Genomic DNA, 20,840 nt, shown 5'->3' on the forward strand with positions numbered 1-20,840 from the left:
GAAATTTGTGTGAATCAGTAGTTTGTGAATAACTTTACTATAAAAATATATTTTTGAGTGATTATTTTTCCTGCTATTTAATATTACCGTGTTTTATCATTATATTCAATTTGGTAATTTCGAGGATGTTTTAAATGTCTGTTTTAATCAGAAATTCTTTATGAAAATTCTTTTTGCTATTAATGTTTTGAACAAAAAGTACTTTGATAATTTTAGTTGCATAAAGTTTATATAATTTTAGTTTCAAAAATACTAGAGGTTTATAAAATCTTTTTAGTAGATTCCTTTTGCTATTAGAGTTTTATATAAGATTTTTAGTTGATTCTTTTTGCTATTGAAGAATATTATAGTTTTGTTTTAGTTGATCATAACAGAATATTTTAATTGATTTTTTAGTTCATTCCTTTTTCCATTAGACTTTCATAGAAGTTTTCTAGTTTATTCTTTTTGCTATTACTTCATTCTTTGAGCTAAATGACCCTGAAATCGAAAAGGACTTCAAATGAACTCTGTAAAGGTTGAAAGTTGGCATGGTATCATAATTTCACCCACATAGCAGGTTCTAAAACGTTGAGAGGGTTACGGCAAAAACTGGATGTACTTCGTGTACAAAATGGACAATCCCTTTCGAAATATCAGGGTTTCGGACAAAAACTCATCTGTTACAAAGGGATTTCATTTTTAACTTATTTGAACTCCAGACTTTTTGTGTGTTCAAAATGCACCATTCAAAGCCACATCATCAATTTTCAACCCTTTTTGACTTCATTTCGTATTTTTCATGCATTTACTGATTTTTTTAAGCTAAATGACCCTGAAATTGAAAAGCCCTATAAATGAACTCTGAAAAGGTTGAAAGTTGGCATGGTATCATCGTTTCACCCACATAGCATGTTCTAAAAAGTTGAGAGGGTTAAGGCAAAAACTGGATGCACTTCGTGTACAAAATGGACAATCTCTTTCGAAGTATTAGGGTTTCATACGAAAACTCGTCTGTTACAAAAGGCATTTCATTTCTTCACATGCAACTGCAATGATATTCTATATCAAAGGCATCATCATAATAGTTGTGGAGAGAAAGTCTTCACTTTTTCTTCGCTTGTGTCCTTTGCTTATTGCGCCGTAACCATGGATAATCTTTATCGCACTATATAATAACAAACAATAATAAAAGTAAGAAAATTATACAAGTATCTATCTAAATCATACAAGTAAGATTTTTTTTCTTTTACAAAGAAGATAAGAACAAGAGGCTCACCACGGTGGTGCCGGCGACGAGATCGGCGCAGGCGATCGACAGCGGTGAGGACAGGGACGAGACGTGAGAGACAGCCTAACCTAGACAAATCTTGAGGAACATAGAGCTTCGAGGTTGAGCTTGGAGAGGAGAAAGCTTAAGTAGTGTGGCTCGGGCATTCCATCGAACACCTCATGTGCATAGGAGGTGAGCTAGAGGAATACATACCACATGTGCATAGGAGGGAAAAAACAGAGCAGTGAGAACAGAGCAGTGCGCGGGCAGGGGGTATATATAGGCCTCTCTTTAGTCCCGGTTTGTGGCCAAAACCGGGACAGAAGACATACCTTTGGTCCCGGTTCCAGCCACCAACCGGGACTAAATGTTGTGGGCCAGGAGCGAGGCCCATTGGTCCCGGTTCGTGTCTGGAACCGGGACCAAAGGGGTCAGACAAATCGGGACCAATGGCCCCCGAGGCCCGGCCAGCGCCCTGGCCTCACGAACCAGGACTGATGCCCCCTTTGGTCCCGGTTTGTGAGTGAACCGGGATTAATGCCCTTACCCATGCCTCAACCAAAGCCTTGTTTTCTACTAGTGGGAGGTGAGCTTGGGTGCCGGAGGAGAGAGAGGAGGGGAGTGGAGTGAAGTGCGCGTCGGGTGGGCCAGCATGGGTCGGGCCTGACGTGGCGGACGCACCTGGGCGAGCCAGAGCGCCCCCATATCTGCCACATATTTGGGCTGGATATGAGGGGTGCCTGCCATTCTGGGCATTTGAGGCCCGTCTGAGGCACCCGTCTGTGTCAAAATTTCGTGACCGAGCCATCCGCCCGTGCGTTTGAGGTGGGTTTGGGGTGTCCGGTTGTAGATGCTCTTATTCAGCATCCTTTTTTGGCTGCTGGCAGACCATCAGCCGTTGCTTCCTTGTCTACTTCAGCTGCTGTGTTTGTGCTAGATGACTGGTGGGCTCGTTTAATCATGGGGCCCAGTGAACCAGGCAGTTTTCTTGTGCATTCACGTGGAAAATTTGTTTGCCTCAGAAAAAAACGTGAAAAAATTTGTTGCAGCGGGATTGTACTGACAAAGGACGGTAGTGGAGGGTGAAAACGTAGAGACAACGACCCCCTCTCCCTTCACTTTTCTCCCTCGCGAGTCGCCGCCTGTCGTCATCGCTCACCCTCCCTGAAGGAATTGCCCATTTATTATTATTATTAGGTATAGATTAGGTAATGGATAATCCCTCCATTTTTATTTAGTCCGCAGATTAGCTTTGGTCAAAGTTAAGCTTTGTAAACTTTGACAAAGTTTATAAACAAAAAAGTTAACATATACAATAATTAATTAATACTATTAGATTCATTAATGAATGTACTTTCACCTTATATAGATTCTTTATGATAAATATTTATATTGTTTTCTATAAACTTAGTCAAACATTATGAAGTTTGACTTGAATCAAATCTAATATGTGGAGTAAATAAAAACGGAGGAAGTACCTACCTAGCCACACAAATTGCATCGACTCAATGATACGAATTACGCGCGAAAAATGATTTTTGAAATGTTAAGAAAATCTCAACAATTTTTTTATGTATTCATAGTCACATCCAAATGCTACCTGTAAAGTGTTAGGCAAAAACATTATACATTTTGGCCCATGCAAAAAACAAACAAACAAATCAAACACCAAATGTTATCCCAAAATGTCACCTTAAATTTTTTTCCCGACAAAACACTACTGCTTCGTTTTGCATGAAAATTGTCAAGCATGCCTGTGACACTAACACGAACATCCACAAAATAAATTCAGAATCTTTTGAATACATTTTACTACTGTTTTCGAGGTACTGTTCAACGAGAGCAAATGCTCCTGGGAGCCAATACGCCCTTCCCTAGAATGATTTATTTAACGGCCACGTTGTAAGGCAGTATGACAGCTAGCCATCGGACGCACGGGGCATGTTTTTCCTATAGCAGAGAGGAGCGGGTTGTGAAGGAAATATGCCCTAAAGATAATAATAAAATTATTATTTATTTTCTTAAGTCATGATAAATGTTTATTATTCATGCTAGAATTGTATTAACCGAAAACTTAGTACATCTCTACTTATCTAAAAGAAACGTAAGGTTTCGTTTCCCCTATTACGTCGTTCTTTCGTCCGACCCTCGTCCGTCGTCCGTCGTTCTTACAAAAAAGCCCCTGTATTTATTCGAATTCAACCCGCAGTCCTATATAAAGTGTGTTCCTGAGAGTATGTTTCATTTTTGCAAAATAGCCCCTGCAGTGGTTGGAATTCAGCCCGCAGTACTGCCTCTTATCCATTCTCAGACTCCACCGCCGGCCACTCACCGCCGCTTGGCGCCGGAGTCCACGCCGCAGAAGCCAAGTAATCGAGCGAGGGTCATAGGGGAACGGCGACGGGGCTCCTAGGAGGGTGGCGGCGCTCCTGGCGACGTGCAGCAAACGGAGGCGAGGAGGTGGTGGGGTTCTTGGTGGTCGCCGGCGTGGCGAGGGCCGAAGGGGTCGACGGCGCGGGCGTCGGGTGCGGTCAGAGCAGAGTAACTCGGGCAGCGGCGCGATGTGTGCGGTCAGAGGAGAGGAACGCGGGCTGCAGCGCGGCGCGGGAAGGCGGGGCTCGTGCTGGAGCTTGAGGGCGTGACCATCATGGCATGCGTCCAAATGACGGCAGAGTGCAGGCGTGGCTTGGCGTCGCGGCGCAGCCCGAGTTCTGCTGAGAGAGCCACGAGGTCGTCGCCGCCGGCCTCCGCGCCATGCTGGACCAGATGCTGCACCCCCCTGCATCGTCATCGTGGGACGCCTGCATTCTGCTGAGAGACGAGGTGAAGATTCAGAAAAATTGAACAAAGATTTGTCCGTCATAATAGATGGATGCTCTCGCGAAAGAGAAAACTCGGGGCTCACAGGGCAGCCGCACACTGCACGGGCCACCATCCAAGCTACCCCATCATCCTTGCGCTACCTTAAGCCGAGCGCACGCACATCTACGCACCAACCGGCGAGATCTGGGCCCGAAGCGCCGCAATAAGGCGCCGTCGGAGGGTGAGGTGGACATGACCACGCAGATCCGGAGCCCGGAGCCCCGGGGCAGATCCACGCGGCCCCGTCAAGTAGCCGCCGAGCTCGACCGTGAGCAGGCCACCACTGCCGCGCCTCAGCCATCGGCCCAGCCAGCCCCCGCGCGCAGGCTCGGCCAACAGGAGCCGCGCTGCAACCGCCCGACGAACGTGAACCGTGAGAGGGCGGTGCTTGGTTAGTTGTGGAGGAGGGAAGGGGAGGGGAACGAGGAGCCGTCGACTGAAGCAAGAAGGGCGCGTGGGTGGTGTGTGGCTAGAGCACGGATAGAGATGAGAGGAAGGAGAGCACCGCTGATGGGTGGGCTTGTCGGCGCACTGGATGTGGATGGATAAACAGAAAGAGCAAGAAGAGCAGCAGCGCTGCTGGAGGAATGGCGATGTCCACGGAGTAGTGGTCTCGGGGTTTTTTTTTCTTTTGTGTGGATTGCTTTCTTTATTGGCTGCACCGACCAGAAGCTGCTGGAGCTTGCCATGCGTGCTAGCATCGATTGCAATTCTTTTCTTTCTAAATATATGAGCACCGATTTACTTCTTTTGAGAAAAATGAGCACCGATTTACTCTCGAATAGTATACAACAATTCCACAGTTTGTATATCCTGCTGAAAACAATTACACCATTTCTTTCACCTGATGATAGTACTAAGCTGAAGGAGGCGCCATCAAAGGACATCCCTACGACTTTCTCAACTTTATACTACATGGTATGGACCCAACAATCCATTTTTCGTTGCAGACACCGAGCGTGTGTTTTTTTAAAGACAAAGAGTGTTTCAAATTCTTCTTGTTTTAAAAAATTCATGCTTTTCAATATTGCTCGAAATTCATGTTTTTCACGCTTTCCCAAAATATGTTCAATTTTAAAAAATCATTTATAGTTGATCACAAATTTAAAAAATTCTCTTTCACAAAAAACTTGTGTTCAAAAAAATATTCATTTTCAAAACATGTTTCAATTCTAATAAAATATGCTTTTTTAGTTATTTAAAAGTAAAGGAATATTTGTGTTTTCCGAAATATAAAATACAAAGCTGATTACTAGACTATTCTATGCAGCACTACTCCTCTATCAGATGTTAGGGTGACTTCTTTACGTCCACACTTCATATTTCGAAAAGCAATAATAGTATAAACTTATTACTGATGTTTATCAAAAATGTATATTAAAATTGACGTGTACTGCCACACGGAGCAAGTTTTACGATATTTTTTCGCCCGTTGCAACGCACGGGCATTTGTCCTAGTGTGTGAATACATAGGCAAAACACTGTGTCCCTAGTATGCCTCTACTAGACTAGCTCATTCATCAAAGATGGTTATGTTTCCTAGCCATAGACATGTGTTGGCATTTGATGAACGGGATCACATCATTAGTAGAATGATGTGATGGACAAGACCCATTCGTTAGCTTAGCTCTGTGATCGTTTCAGTTTTATTGCTACTGCTTTCTTCATGACTTATACATGTTCCTCAGACTATGAGATTGTGCAACTCCCGAATATCCAGAGGAAAACTTTGTGTGCAATCAAACATCACAACGTAAATGGGTGATTATAAAGATGCTCTACAGGTGTTTCCGAAGGTGTTTGTTGGGTTGACATGTATCGAGATTAGGATTTGTCACTCCGTGTTTCGGAGAGGTATCTCTGGGCCCTCTCGGTAATACTCATCACTATAAGTCTTGCAAGCAATGTGACTAATGAGTTAGTTGCGGGATGAAGTATTATGGAACGAGTAAAGAGACTTGCCGGTAACGATATTGAACTAGGTATTGAGATACCGACGATCGAATCTCGGGCAAGTAACATACCGATGACAAAGGGAACAACGTATGTTGTTATGCGGTTTGACCGATAAGGATCTTCGTAGAATATGTGGGAGCCAATACGAGCATCCAGGTTCCGCTATTGGTTATTGACCGGAGACGTGTCTCGGTCATTTCTACATAGTTCTCGAACCCGTAGGGTCCGCACGCTTAACGTTCGGTGACGATCGGTATTATGAGTTTATGTGTTTTGATGTACCGAAGGTAGTTCGGAGTCCCGAATGTGATCACAGACATGACGAGGAGTCTTGAAATGGTCGAGGCATAAAGATCGATATATTGGATGACTATGTTTGGACATCGGAAAGGTTTCGAGAGAGTTCGGGCATATACCGGAGTACCGGGGGGTTACCGGAACCCCCCGGGGAGTATATGGGCCCTAATGGGCTTTAGTGGAGAGAGAGGGTGGCAGCCAGGGCAGGCCGCACGCCCCCTCCCCCTCTGGTCCGAATTGGACTAGGAAGGGGGGAGGGGCGGCGCCCCCCTTTCCTTCCCCCCTCTCCCCCTTCCTTCTCTCCTAGTCCAACTAGGGAAGGGGGGGGGAATCCTACTCCCGGTGGGAGTAGGACTCCTCCAGGGCGCGCCATAGAGGGACGGCCCTCCCCCCTCCTCCACTCCTTTATATATGGGGGAGGGGGGCACCCCATAGACACACAAGTTGATCATTGATCTCTTTGCCGTGTGCAGTGCCCCCCTCCACCATATTCCACCTCGGTCATATCGTTGTAGAGCTCAGGCGAAGCCCTGCATCGGTAACTTCATCAACACCGTCATCACGCCGTCGTCCTGACAAAACTCTCCCGCGACACTCAACTGGATCAAGAGTTCGTGGGACGTCGCCGAGCTGAACGTGTGCAGATCGCGGAGGTGCCATACTTCCGGCGCTAGGACCGGTCGGATCGTGAAGACGTACGACTACGTCAACCGCGTTGTCATAACGCTTTCGCTTACGGTCTACGAGGGTACGTGGACAACACTCTCCCCTCTCGTTGCTATGCATCACCATGATCTTGCGTGTGCATAGGAATTTTTTTTGAAATTACTGCGTTCCCCAACAGGTTGAGCATCTCTTTCCGTTTTGCCATTTCGCGCATCAGGTGTGGCTAGTGGTGAAGCAGAGTTTAGACCTCCATATATGTCGCAAAGGTTTTGTTCATACTAAGCAGTGGTTATTTAATTTTATTCAGCATGCGACCTCTCTTGAGGCCACGACTTTGGTAGTAACAATTTGGCATATTTGGGAGGCCCGTAATGATGCAAGAAACAATGATGTTAGGATGCCTCCTCACAGAGTGGCTGAGAAAGCTTTGGCTTATATTAACTTCATTGTGCAGAATTGTTATACGATTGCAATTGCCTCTAAGCGTGATACCCCAGTGTCTTCAGTTAAATGGGTTCTGCCGCCAGCATATGTAGTGGCAGTTAATGTGGATGCTGCACTCTTCAAGTAGTCTCTATGGATTGGCATTGTCATGGTAATCATGAACCACATCAAAGATTGCTTGCTGGCTTGCCGCGAGCATGTTGACGAGGTTACAGCCCCAGAATTAGCTGAAGCACTGGCGCTACGAGCAGTGGCTCTCACCCGTCAGGAAGGATTTTCAAAGGCCATTTTCCGGTCAGACTGTTTGTCCGTTATCCAGAGAACCAATGCTTTGACTGTTGATCGCTCGCCGGTCGGGCTCATCACTACTGATATCAAGGAGATGGCGTTGTTCTTCTCGTTCGCTCGCTTTAAGCATATCCAACATGCGCCCAACGCGTGGCGCGCTAAAACCCACTTTGCAGCGCGCCCATCGCCTGGTTTGGCGTGGCGGGCAGCGCTGGCTCCAACAGCCGCGCTAAAATGCAGCGCGCGCGCGTAGCTCCAGCAAGCGCCCTAAAATGCAGCGCACGTGCTCTCGCACAAACACTACGGTGCATACATAATTCTCATAGCATAGATAATAGCATAGATAAAAAACGATACAAAGATATTTTAGTTCATAGCATAGATAGATAAAGAGAACTACGGTGCAACTACATAATATTAAACTACGGTGCAACTAGATAAACTACGGTGCAGCTAGAACTACTCCGAGTCGTCCACATCATCATCATCATCCTCGGTGGTGTTGTCTGAGGTATCGATCCATATGTCATCGCAACGTTCATCGTCTAACGTGAAGATCAACTTCCCACCTGCTTCAACGATATCGCACTGCGATAAGGCCAGAGCCTTCCGCCGACGCCGGTCCGCCCGCTCCGCGCAGCGCCTTGCCGTCCTCTCCGCCCAGTAGGCGCGCTCGTTCGCGATGGCCTCCGGGTGGCGCCGGCGCCACTCCGCCATGGCTCGCTCGTCCTCCTCGGCGATGAGGAGGCGGCGCTGCCGCCGACGATGCTCCGCACGGTCCTGGTCCATGATAAGACGAGGCGGAGGGGCGATGGCCTGCGCCTGTTCGTGCGTGTAGACTTCCCGGAAGTTCATCTGTGACGGAGGCCTCTAGGCGCCACGCCGCCGCGTCGTACGCGCGGGCGGCCTCGTGCACGGTCTCGAACGTGCCGAGGCCGAACCGGACATCGCCGGACCGGATCTCAGCGTAGTACCAGCCGTTGGGGCGCTCGCGGACACCGCGGTAGCCTGAAGTTCCTCGGCGGTGCGGCGGCATCATGGCGCGGTGGTGGTGGGGCGAAGCGGCGAGGAAACGGTGAGAAAGCAGCGGAAGCTGCGAGGAGGCGGGAAAAATGCGCGCGTGGCAGTGTGGAGGAACGCGTGGCGAGCGCCGCAATTTATTGGCGCGCCGCAAGCGGGGCGCCAAATCTACAGCGCGACCGACTGCTTTCTCCCGCGCGCGCGCAAACGTTTATCATGCGTGCTTGTTTCCCGCTGCCACTGGAGCGCGCGCGCTGAATGCTCTTTTGGCGCGGCTGCTGGAGATGCTCTTAGTCATGTAAATCGTTTGTCAAATATTGCGGCACATAGTCTAACTAGATCTTTTGAGTCCTTTAGTGACTCAATTTTTCATGTAACCCCGGATTGTATCCGGGAGGAACTCTCTATTGATTATTCTTGATCAATAAAGCGCGATATTCCTCAAATAAAAAAACACCAAGTACTATTCGATTCCGTAGGGAGCGGCTGCCGTCAGCATCGCCGGGCGTCGTCGAGGCACCAACATTGGTAGTAGGGCTTGGACATCGCGAGGAGCTCCTCCGGCGACATGCGCTCGAGTCTCGCTGCCTCCTCGCCGGGAAGGTCTTGACCATGGACTCATCATTGTCGTCCTTGGGCGGGCAGTGCAGGTGCAGGTGGCTCATGGCGCGCAGCTTCTTGTACAGGCGCATGGCGGCCACTCAGTCGTCGTAGGGGTGATGGTGGCCGCCGGTATGTATGTCATACCCCAAGCAGCTCCGCGTGAGATACTGGAGCGAGTTGCTCATGAGCCTGGCACTGGTCTTCATCAGCGGCGGGTACGTGGCCGTGTCCAGCTTCAGGTGCGCCGGGTAGTCCACGCCCAGCGCGTAGAGGTCGTGCTCCAGCCCGTGGCCGACGAGGAGCCGGGCGGCGCCACGGGAGGAGTAGGAGTAGGACTGCTCGCCGTTGAGGAGGATGTCCTGCACCCGCCTCGTCGCCTGCTTCACCGTGGGCACGTGCTACCTCTTGAGCACTGCGTTGGTTTTCCCTTGAAGAGGAAAGGGTGACGCAGCAAAGTAGCATAAGTATTTCCCTCAGTTTTTGAGAACCAAGGTATCAATCCAGTAGGAGACTACACACAAGTTGCCTCATACCTACACAAACAAATAAGAACCTTGCAACCAACGCGATAAAGGGGTTGTCAATCCCTTAATGGCCACTTGCAAAAGTGAGATCTGATTGAGACACTAAGATAAATATTTTTAGTATTTTTTATGATAAAGATTGAAAGTAAAGATTGCAAAGTAAAATAGATTGAAAACTTATATGATGGAAAATAGACCCGGGGGCCATAGGTTTTACTAGTGGCTTCTCTCAAGATAGCATAAGTATTACGGTGGGTGAACAAATTACTGTCGAGCAATTGATAGGAAAGTGCATAATTATGAGAATATCTAGGCATGATCATGTATATAGGCATCACGTTCGTGACAAGTAGACCAAAACGATTCTGCATCTACTACTATTACTCCACACATCGACCTCTATCCAACATGCATATAGAGTATTAAGTTCATAAGAACAGAGTAACGCATTAGGCAAGATGACATGATGTAGAGGGATAAACTCAAGCAATATGATATAAACCCCATCTTTTTATCCTCGATGGCAACAATACAATACGTGCCTTGCTACCCCTGCTGTCATTGGGAAAGGACACCGCAAGATTGAACCCAAAGCTAAGCACTTCTCCCATTGCAAGAAAGATCAATCTAGTAGGCCAAACCAAACTGATAATTCGAAGAGACTTGCAAACATAACAAATCATACATAAAAGAATTCAGAGGAGATTCAAATATTGTTCATAGATAATCTTGATCATAAACTCACAATTCATCGGATCTCGACAAACACACCGCAAAAAGAATTACATCGAATAGATCTCCAAGAGAATCGAGGAGAATTTTGTATTGAGATCCAAAGAGAGAAAAGAAGCCATCGAGCTAATAACTATGGACCCAAAGGTCTGTGGTAAACTACTCACACATCATCGGAGAGGCCATGGTGTTGATGTAGAAGCCCTCCGTGATCGATTCCCCCTCCGACAGAGCGCCGGAAAAGGCCCCAAGATGGGATCTCACGGGTACAGAAGGTTGCAACGGTGGAAATAGGGTTTCGTGGTGCTCTCGGATGTTTTTGGGGTATATGAGTATATATATAGGCGAAAGAAGTCGGTGAGGGGAGCCACGAGGGGCCCACGACGGTGGGGGCGCGCCTGCCCCCCTGGGCGCGCCCTCCTGCCTCGTGGCCTCCTCGTTTCTTTCTCGACGTCCACTCCAAGTCCCCTGGATCATGTTTGTTCCAAAAATAACTCTCCCGAAGGTTTCATTCCGTTTGGATTCCGTTTGATATTCCTTTCCTGCGAAACATTGAAATAGGCAAAAAACAGCAATTTGCACGGGGCCTTTGGTTAGTAGGTTAGTCCCAAAAATAATATAAAAGTGTATAATAAAGCCCATTAAACATCCAAAATAGATAATATAATAGCATGGAACAATCAAAAATTATAGATACATTGGAGACGTATCAAGCATCCCAAGCTTAATTCATGCTCGTCCTCGAGTAGGTAAATGATAAAAACAGAATTTTTGATGTGGAATGCTATAATTCCGTTTGGTATAATAGCATGTTCTCTTTTTTTTGTTTGGGCCTTTCTCTTTTTTTAAGGCCTCTTTTCTTTCTTTTTTTTTAGTCCGGAGTCTCATCCCGACTTGTGGGGGAATCATAGTCTCCATCATCCTTACCTCACTGGGACAATGCTCTAATAATGGTGATCATCACACTTTTATTTACTTACAACTCAAGAATTACAACTCAGTACTTAGAACAAAATATGACTATATGTGAATGCCTCCGGCGGTGTACCGGGATATGCAATGAATCAAGAGTGACATGTATGAAATAATTATAAAGGTGGCTTTGCCACAAATACAATGTCAACTACATGATCATGCAAAGCAATATGACAATTGAAGCGTGTCATAATAAATGGAACGGTGGTAAGTTGCATGGCAATATATCTCGGAATGGCCATGGAAATGCCATAATAGGTAGGTATGGTGGATGTTTTGAGGAAGGTATATGGTGGGTGTATGATACCGGTGAAGGGTGCGCGGTTTTAGAGAGGCTAGCAATGGTGGAAGGATGAGAGTGCGTATAATCCATGGACTCAATATTAGTCATAAAGAACTCACATACTTATTGCAAAAATCTATTAGTTATCAAAATGAAGTATTACGCACATGCTCCTAGGGGGATAGATTGGTAGGAAAAGACCATCACTCATCCCCGACCGCCACTCATAAGGAAGACAATCAATAAATAAATCATGCTCCGACTTCATCACATAACGGTTCACAATACATGCATGCTACGGGAATCACAAACTTTAACACAAGTGTTTCTCAAATTCACAACTACTCAACTAGCATGACTCTAATATCACCATCTTTATATCGCAAAACAATCATAAAGAATCAAACTTCTCATAGTATTCAATGCACTTTATATGATAGTTTTTTTTATTATACCTACCTTGGATGCTCATCACGTTAGGACTAAAATTTTAACCAAAACAAATTACCATGCTGTTCTAAAAGACTCTCAAAATAATATAAGTATAGCATGAGAGATCAATAATTTCTATAAAATAAAACCACCACCGTGCTCTAAAAGATATAAGCGAAGCACTAGAGCAAATTTATCTAGCTCAAAAGATATAAGTGAAGCACATAGAGTATTCTAATAAATTCCGATTCATGTCTGTCTCTCCCAAAAGGTGTGTACAGCAAGGATGATTGTGGTAAACTAAAAAGCAAAGACTCATATCATACAAGATGCTTCAAGCAAAACACATATCATGTGGTGACTAAAAATATAGCATCAAGTGAAGTTACCAATGGACGAAGACGAAAGAGGGGATGCCTTCCGGGGCATCCCCAAGATTAGGCTTTTGGTTGTCCTTGAATTTTACCTTGGGGTGCCTTGGGAATCCCCAAGCTTAGGCTCTTGCCACTCCTTATTCCATAATCCATCAAATCTTTACCCAAAACTTGAAAACTTCACAACACAAAACTAAACAGAAAATCTCATGAGCTCCGTTAGCGAAATAGAACAAACCACCACTTCAAATTACTGTAATGAACTCATTCTTTATTTATATTGGTGTTAAACCTACTGTATTCCAACTTCTCTATGGTTCATACCCCCGATACTAGCCATAGATTCATCAAATAAGCAAACAACACACGAAAAACAGAATCTGTCAAAAACAGACCAGTCTGTAGTAATCTGTATCAAACGCAAACTTATGTCACTCAGAAAAATCTACCAAAATAGGAAGACCTAGATAATTTGTTTATTGATCTACTGCAATTGGAATCAGTATTTTATCATGTTCTGGTGATTTTTAACAATTGTTTTCGTGAGCAGAAAGTTTCTGACTTTTTCAGCAAGATCAAATAACTATCATCCAAGAAGATCCTTTAGATTTTACCTGGCACAAACACTAATTAAAACATAAAACCACATCTAACCAGAGGCTAGATCAATTATTTATTACTAAACAGAACCAAAAAGCAAGAAACAAAAATAAAATTGGGTTGCCTCCCAACAAGCGCTATCGTTTAACACCCCTAGCAGCCATAAAGGCAAGAATAGATCTACGTATTATCATCTTTGGTATGCAATTCTTAAATAGAACACTTATAACCCTTAGGAGTTTCCTTCTTTTTATTAATGATCAAACTCCTAGGCAAGAAATCGAGAAATTCATTTGTAGCAAAAGGTTCCTTAATGATAGCGAAAACGTTGGGGTGAACACTTATTGATTTGAGATCCGCATTTTCCTTACTAGAAGATTCACCCTTATTTTTAGGAACATACATTAATTTGGCAACTTTGGTAGTAGGAGGAGTTGGAGTATTTTTCACGGATGAAAAGGCAGACTCTAAGTTGGTAATAATATCCTCAAGTTTACCAATTCTTGTGGAATCTTGATCTATTCTTTCGTTAACTATAGGTTCCTTTTCTTTAAAAAAATTCAGAGTAACTCCTACCTTAGATCCATATTGGGTAATTTGGTTGTGGATCTTTTTATCCAAATTGCAATCAACTCTACAGTGGCAACTTTATTTTCAATAATTTCAAGCTTTTGCATCACATGTTCCAAAGTAAAAAAAGTTCCATTAACCAAAAGAGGTGGTGGGCCAAACAAATCTATCATAGCATTATAAGAATCAAAAGTATGGCTACCCAAGAAATTCCCATCGGTAATGGTATCAAGAATATATCTGTTCCAAGGAGTGATGCCTACATAAAAATTGCGAAGAAGAACGGAAGTAGATTGCTTCCTAGTAGATCTCTTCTGAGCATTGCAAATTCTATGCCAGGCATCTTTTAGATTTTCTCCCTCCCTTTATTTAAAATTAAGAACTTCATGATCGGGAGTACTAACAATGATAGAAGGATTAGCCATGACGACAAAGGATTTAACACACGGCGACACAAAAAGCAAGCGAAAAAGAGGCGAACGGAAAAAGAGGGTGAATAAAACGGCAAGGGTGAAGTGGGGGAGAGGAAAATGAGAGGCAAATGGCAAATAATGTAATGCGAGGGATAAGAGTTTGTGATGGGTACTTGGTATGTCTTGACTTGGCGTAGATCTCCCCGACAACGGCGCCAGAAATCCTTCTTGCTACCTCTTGAGCACTGCGTTGGTTTTCCCTTGAAGAGGAAAGGGTGATGCAGCAAAGTAGCGTAAGTATTTCCCTCAGTTTTTGAGCACCAAGGTATCAATCCAGTAGGAGACTACACGCAAGTCGCCTCGTACCTACAAAAACAAATAAGAACCTTGCAACCAACGCGATAAAGGGGTTGTCAATCCCTTCACGGCCACTTGCAAAAGTGAGATCTGATAGAGACAATAAGATAAATATTTTTGGTATTTTTTATGATAAAGATTGCAAAGTAAAATAGATTGGAAACTTATATGATGGAAAATAGACCCGGGGGCCATAGGTTTCACTAGTGGCTTCTCTCAAGATAGCATAAGTATTATGGTGGGTGAACAAATTACTGTCGAGCAATTGATAGGAAAGTGCATAATTATGAGAATATCTAGGCATGATCATGTATATAGGCATCACGTCCGTGACAAGTAGACTGAAACGATTCTGCATCTACTACTATTACTCCACACATCGACCGCTATCCAGCATGCATCTAGAGTATTAAGTTCATAAGAACAGAGTAACGCTTTAATCAAGATGACATGATGTAGAGGGATAAACTCAAGCAATATGATATAAACCCCATCTTTTTATCCTCGATGGCAACAATACAATACGTGCCTTGCTGCCCCTGCTGTCACTGGGAAAGGACACCGCAAGATTGAACCCAAAGCTAAGCACTTCTCCCATTGCAAGAAAGATCAATCTAGTAGGCCAAACCAAACTGATAATTCTAAGAGACTTGCAAAGATAACTAATCATAAATAAAAGAATTCAGAGGAGATTCAAATATTTTTCATAGATAATCTTGATCATAAACCCACAATTCATCGGATCTCGACAAACACACCGCAAAAATTACATCGAATAGATCTCCAAGAGAATCGAGGAGAACTTCGTATTGAGATCCAAAGAGAGAAAAGAAGCCATCTAGCTAATAACTATGGACCTGAAGGTCTGTGGTAAACTACTCACACATCATCGGAGAGGCTATGGTGTTGATGTAGAAACCCTCCGTGATCGATTCCGCATCTGGCGGAGCGCTGGAAAAGGCCCCAAGATGGGATCTCACGGGTACAGAAGGTTGCGGCGGTGGAAATAGGGTTTCGTGGCGCTCTCGGATATTTTCGGGGTATATGAGTATATATAGGCGAAAGAAGTCGGTCAGGGGAGCCACGAGGGTGGGGGGAGCGCCTGCCCTCCCTGGGCGTGCCCTCCTGCCTCGTGGCCTCCTCGTTTCTTTCTTGACGTCCACTCCAAGTCCCCTGGATCACGTTTGTTCCAAAAATAACTCTCCCGAAGGTTTCATTCCGTTTGGATTCCGTTTGATATTCCTTTTCTGCGAAACACTGGAATAGGCAAAAAACAGCAATTTGCACTGGGCCTTTGTTTAGTAGGTTAGCCCCAAAAATAATATAAAAGTGTATAATAAAGCCCATTAAACATCCAAAACAGATAATATAATAGCATGAAACAATAAAAAATTATACATACGTTGGAGACGTATCAGCGCGTCGCGGAGGTGCTCGGGCCGGATCCCCGTGGTCTCGTACCAGTAGTGCGTCCCCGGGATGAGGGGCTTCACGAAGCTCTCGTAGAGGATGGCCTCCTGCTTATCAACGACGCAGACACGCGCGCACACGTCGAGCGTGTCGTTGCTCCCGCCGCCCACCATCTTGCACCCCAGCGCCACCGCGCCGCGGCGGCCTCGCGCGCCCACCCTCGACATGCTTCGGGTGAAGCTCTGCACCGAGGAGGGATGGGTGGCGTCGGAGAGCTTGCAGGCGGGGCGGTGGGCGCGGAGGGCGGCAAAGGTGGGGAAGACGGTGAGGCAGAGCGGGCAGCCGTGGGCTTGGAAGGCGGTGGCGCAGGCTGGTTTGGATGGCAGGGAGGCGCCGAAGCCGAGGTTGTCGCGGAGGGCGTCGAGGGAGCGGCAGTGCTTGCCACAGACGCAGCAGCGTGGCTCGTGGTGGGAGTGGTGCGACGACTGCATGTGCTCCACCAGGTGCTCCATACGGTTGAAGGGGCTGTTTGGTTGGTGCCCTGAGCACCATGCCTGAGAAAATTATGTGCCTAAGTGTAGCCTGAGATTGTTGTGCTTTTAACCTCATTAGGTAGCTCCGGCCAAATGTTGTTTGGTTCGTGCCTGAGCCTTAGAAAATAAAGAATGGTACGATGCAATGATTGCTAGCTGCATGCAACATGGGTGAACCACTAAAGTACATTTATCAACCATTAAAATATACTCCCTTTGCCTCGAAATATTTATCTTAAAAATGGATAAAATAAATGTATCTATAACTAAAATAAGTCTAGATACATTCATTTTAGGATAAATATTTCCGGACGGAGTGACTATTTGCATGTGTGTGCCTGAAGCTCAGGCCTCTGATTTTGGTGGCCTGACTCCGGCTAATTGTGTGCCTGTGTGGTCAGGTCAGGCTAGCTATAAGAGTGCTCAGACTGCCAACCAAACAAGGTTCAGGCCAGTGTCCGGCTTCCCTCTTGCCAGGCAGATTTTTCTCAGAGTAGCAACCAAACAGCCCCGAAATAACGGTTGCACGCCGCGCACAGGGGCGAAGCTAGCAATCTGGTGTGGTTTGGCGAACGCCATACCTAAACTGCCGTGAAAATACGTATATATACGACTAGTACTCCCTCCGTTCTTATTTACTTCGCATATTAGAGTTGACTGAAGTTAAACTTCGTAAAGTTTGACCATGTTTATAAAAAAATATAAATATTTACCATAGCAAACCTATATGATGTGAAAGTACATTCAATAATAAATTTAATGGTATTGATATGTTATCGTATATGTTAATATTTTTTTTATAAACTTGGTCAAAGTTTACAAAGCTTGACTGTGACGAAAGCTAATACGCGGACTAAATAAAAACAGAGGGAGTATTAGCCCATCAGCACAATTTTCAGGATTTGGGCGTGTGCCTCGTGTTGGGCTTGGTTGATGCCTATTGAGTGGTGGGCCGTGACCATGGGCTGACTCGTTCACGTAGCACTAGCACCGAAGCACGACTGCTCGGCCTCGCCTGCTTGGCTGCCTAGGACTCGTTCGCGAGAGACGGAGAGGCGGCATCGCTTAGCTAGGGCACCGCCGCACGGGCGCACGGCAGTCGGCAGTCAGTAGGCTGTGGGCGCACAGGACGGGACCTGCGACCGGCGAGGCGGCAACCGGTGACAAGGACACCGAGAGGCCGCGATCGGCGAAGACTGCGACTCACCCAGTCCGCTAGGGTTTGCAGATGACGCCGCCCAAGAAAAGGATTAAGTATGTAATGAAAGATGTAATTTCATTGTCCTTCTTCCCCGTGATCGCATCAGATGAATTGTCATATTGCTTGCTCGAATCACATGAACGAAGATTATTCAATTGTTCACTAACTAATTAATAATGTTTCTTGTGGTTTCTACAGATTTAATGTGTATTTTTGCTGAAGCCAGTAGAAGAATGTCATTGCCACATTCTACTTAATGAAAGTAAAACTTCATTGGGTATGTATTCTTTCAAACTATCTTCACTTGCATAATGTGGTTTCTATCATTATATCCTACCAGTTATTAATTCATGATTTATCTGTGGTTTTTATGCTTTATAGGTCATCTTTATGCCAGTCTAGTTAATATAGATGATACATTGGCAATCAATCATCCATATAATCTTCATCAAATGAGGTATGTAGAGTGCCCACACTTAAATTTTGGATTTTGGTTGTATTTGTTGAACACCAAGTAATATTTATCTAATATTCTAGAGGGCTCTTCCATAGTTGAGTTGTACATGATTTTTTTTCATTCATAAACTTCGCCACACCTAGAAATTATTCCTGCCTCCGCCACTGGCCGCGCACCTGTGACGGCTGCATGCCCAAGAACTCGTCGTCAGCAAGAAGAAAACGTATATATTTTGCCGTACGTGTGATCGGACAATGTGGCACACGTAGTCATGTACGTACATGCAAGGGAAAAACATAACGTACAATGTAATCTCAACTTTAATTTTTTTATTTTTCTTCTTCTTTAATTTTTTGGCTGTGTGCATCTGTAATGTTTTTAGGGCATTTCGTTGTTGCAGAGACTGAATGTAATTGGTATATTCGCGATATTAATATATTCTCTTTGTCGAAAAAATGTAATCTCAACTTGCCATGTTGCCATGTCATAGAAACAAAATGTGCTGAAATTTGGTGGAATGATCTGACAAATTAAAGATTGCATGCACTGAAAAAAATGGCCAAGCATGGCAGGGGAGAAGATAGAGCAGTGGGCACCTGTGAGCATCTGAAGAGTTGTCCATGGTCGGCAGTGAGTGAGTCACCTAAGCAATTGCAGAGACGCAGCAAACCGTAGTCGTTGTGCTTGGCTGGTTGGTTGATGGCGAGTGATCAGCGCCGGCGTGCCGGCCCAAAGTTTGTGCCGGTCGGGCACTAGCCGCAGGATGCCACTACTCCTGGCCGTTCGATCTAGCAAAAAAAATTTGATTCGCCCCAGATCTTCTTCCTCCTCACGCATCTTACGTTCGTGCAGCTCCCTGCATCTAGCCGTCTCGCGCTGCTCCACTCCGGTGGACGTCCTCGTCGCCGGTCCCCACACTCGCCGGCCATCCTCATCGTCGGTCCCCACCCTCGCCGGCCGTCCTCGTTGCCGGTCCCTACCCTCGCGGTCGTCCTCATCGCTGCCTCGACCCATGCAACAGCTCCACCTGCGGTTGCAGCTCTCAGTGGCGACGGTTGTAGCTCTGGTTGTAGCTACGCCGCTGCCCCTCGCCGTTGATGCTCGCTGAACGGAATTGTGTTGACGACGCCCACCAGTCAATCAATGCCGTTGAATGGATATAGCAAAAAACTTCGCCGGTCGTAGCAAAACACGACTATGGTGGCAGCAAATCACCATCGTCGCTGTTGCGACGTCACATCTCCGCCTTGATGAATGTAGCAAAAGACTCCGCCGGTCGTAGCAAAACACGACTATGGTGGCAGCAAATCACCATCGTCGCCGTCGCGAGGTCACAGCTCCGCCTTGATGAATGTAGCAAAAAACTTCGCCGGTCGTAGCAAAACACGACTATGGTTGCAGCAAATCACAATCGTCGCCGTCACGAGGTCACAACTCCGCCTTGATGGATGTAGCAAAAAACTTCGCCTATAGTAGCAAAAACCGATTACGGTTGCAGCAAAATCACCGTCACCGCTGTTGCAAGGTTCAGCTCCGCCTTGATGGATGTAGCAAAAATCTTCGGCGCTAGTAGCAAAAACCAACTATCATTGAAACTTTAATATCTACTGTCGAAACATTTCTGTCAATAGTTGCAATTCTTTTCCACTTGCGCGGTGTCGGCCGTCGCTCGTCGCACCGCTTGGCTTGCAGCTCATAGCATCCGGTCCTGGCCCCCATCACGCGCGGGCATGGCGACAGGTGCGGGGCGCGAGGGTGCTGCCATGGCAACGAGGTTGCAGCAAAAAGGGCATGGGATCGGGTTTCTATGCTGGTTTGCAGCGACCACGAGGGAGCGCACAGCTGCACACGAGGCTGTTGGTGCTTGCCGGGGAAAGAGGATAGGAGGTAGTCGGTTGAGGTGGAAGAAAGAAGATAAGACAAAGAAAAAAACACAAGAGCGCGTGGGATAGACACACGATCGCTGTAGGTTGATCGAGCGCATGCGACGCGACCGGCCGAATCGTTCGGCCGGCGTGCCGTTCTGAAACGTTTCCCTTGGTTGATTGGGCTGTAAGACACGGACGGGCCGGGACGGCTATTTATATAGCTGCAAAACGGATGGCATTCGGGTTCCTGACAGCGTCTCCAACGGCTACGGGCCTAGATAGTGCACAGTATACTTCTACATGAGCAAGAGCGACAAAAAACATGATATCAACTTTCTTTTTTGCAGCATCAGACACCATATCATGATGCAAAGTCGGCAGCAGCATATTCATGGTTCAGGATACTAGCTAGCTAGCTATGTGCTCAAAGATAGAAGAAAGAACATAGACACCAGGATGCCCTCAACATACACCCAGCATTTGCTTTTTGCAGAAAGAAAAAGAGATGATGAGAATAGATACTCTGGTCAAAATATCCGGTTTGAAAAGGCAAGAAGAACATCCCACCCAATCCCGGCATATGGATGCCGCGGACGGAAAGATTGGATTGGGATTCCGGCCGGAGATCGACCGACATGCACACGCCGGCAGGTAGGTAGCCGCTGCGGCGTCGGGCAGACGACAATCATCGTCGTCTTATATTGGCTCCGTCTTTTGGCGGTG

General features: G+C 46.0%; 1 long non-coding RNA gene and 2 pseudogenes across 2 annotated transcripts; all 3 read right to left on the reverse strand.

The window, feature by feature from the left end:
- Window positions 1–3,268: 3,268 nt before the first annotated feature.
- On the reverse strand, window positions 3,269–4,710 carry LOC123073908 (uncharacterized). Of its 2 annotated transcripts, none has more exons than XR_006435788.1 (2): window positions 4,216–4,710; window positions 3,269–4,063 (listed from the first exon to the last, which is right to left on the reverse strand). It is a non-coding gene; the product is annotated as an uncharacterized lncRNA (long non-coding RNA). The 2 variants fall into 2 exon arrangements; XR_006435787.1 differs by having other exon boundaries at window positions 4,158–4,710.
- Window positions 4,711–8,224: 3,514 nt separating this feature from the next.
- Window positions 8,225–8,801, reverse strand: LOC123073909 (ethylene-responsive transcription factor RAP2-3-like; annotated as a pseudogene).
- Window positions 8,802–9,277: 476 nt separating this feature from the next.
- LOC123073910 (RNA exonuclease 4-like) lies at window positions 9,278–18,871 on the reverse strand (annotated as a pseudogene).
- Between the last annotated feature and the right edge of the window lie 1,969 nt (window positions 18,872–20,840).

Source organism: Triticum aestivum, chromosome 3D, assembly GCF_018294505.1.
Source record: "Triticum aestivum cultivar Chinese Spring chromosome 3D, IWGSC CS RefSeq v2.1, whole genome shotgun sequence".
NCBI lineage: Eukaryota > Viridiplantae > Streptophyta > Magnoliopsida > Poales > Poaceae > Triticum > Triticum aestivum.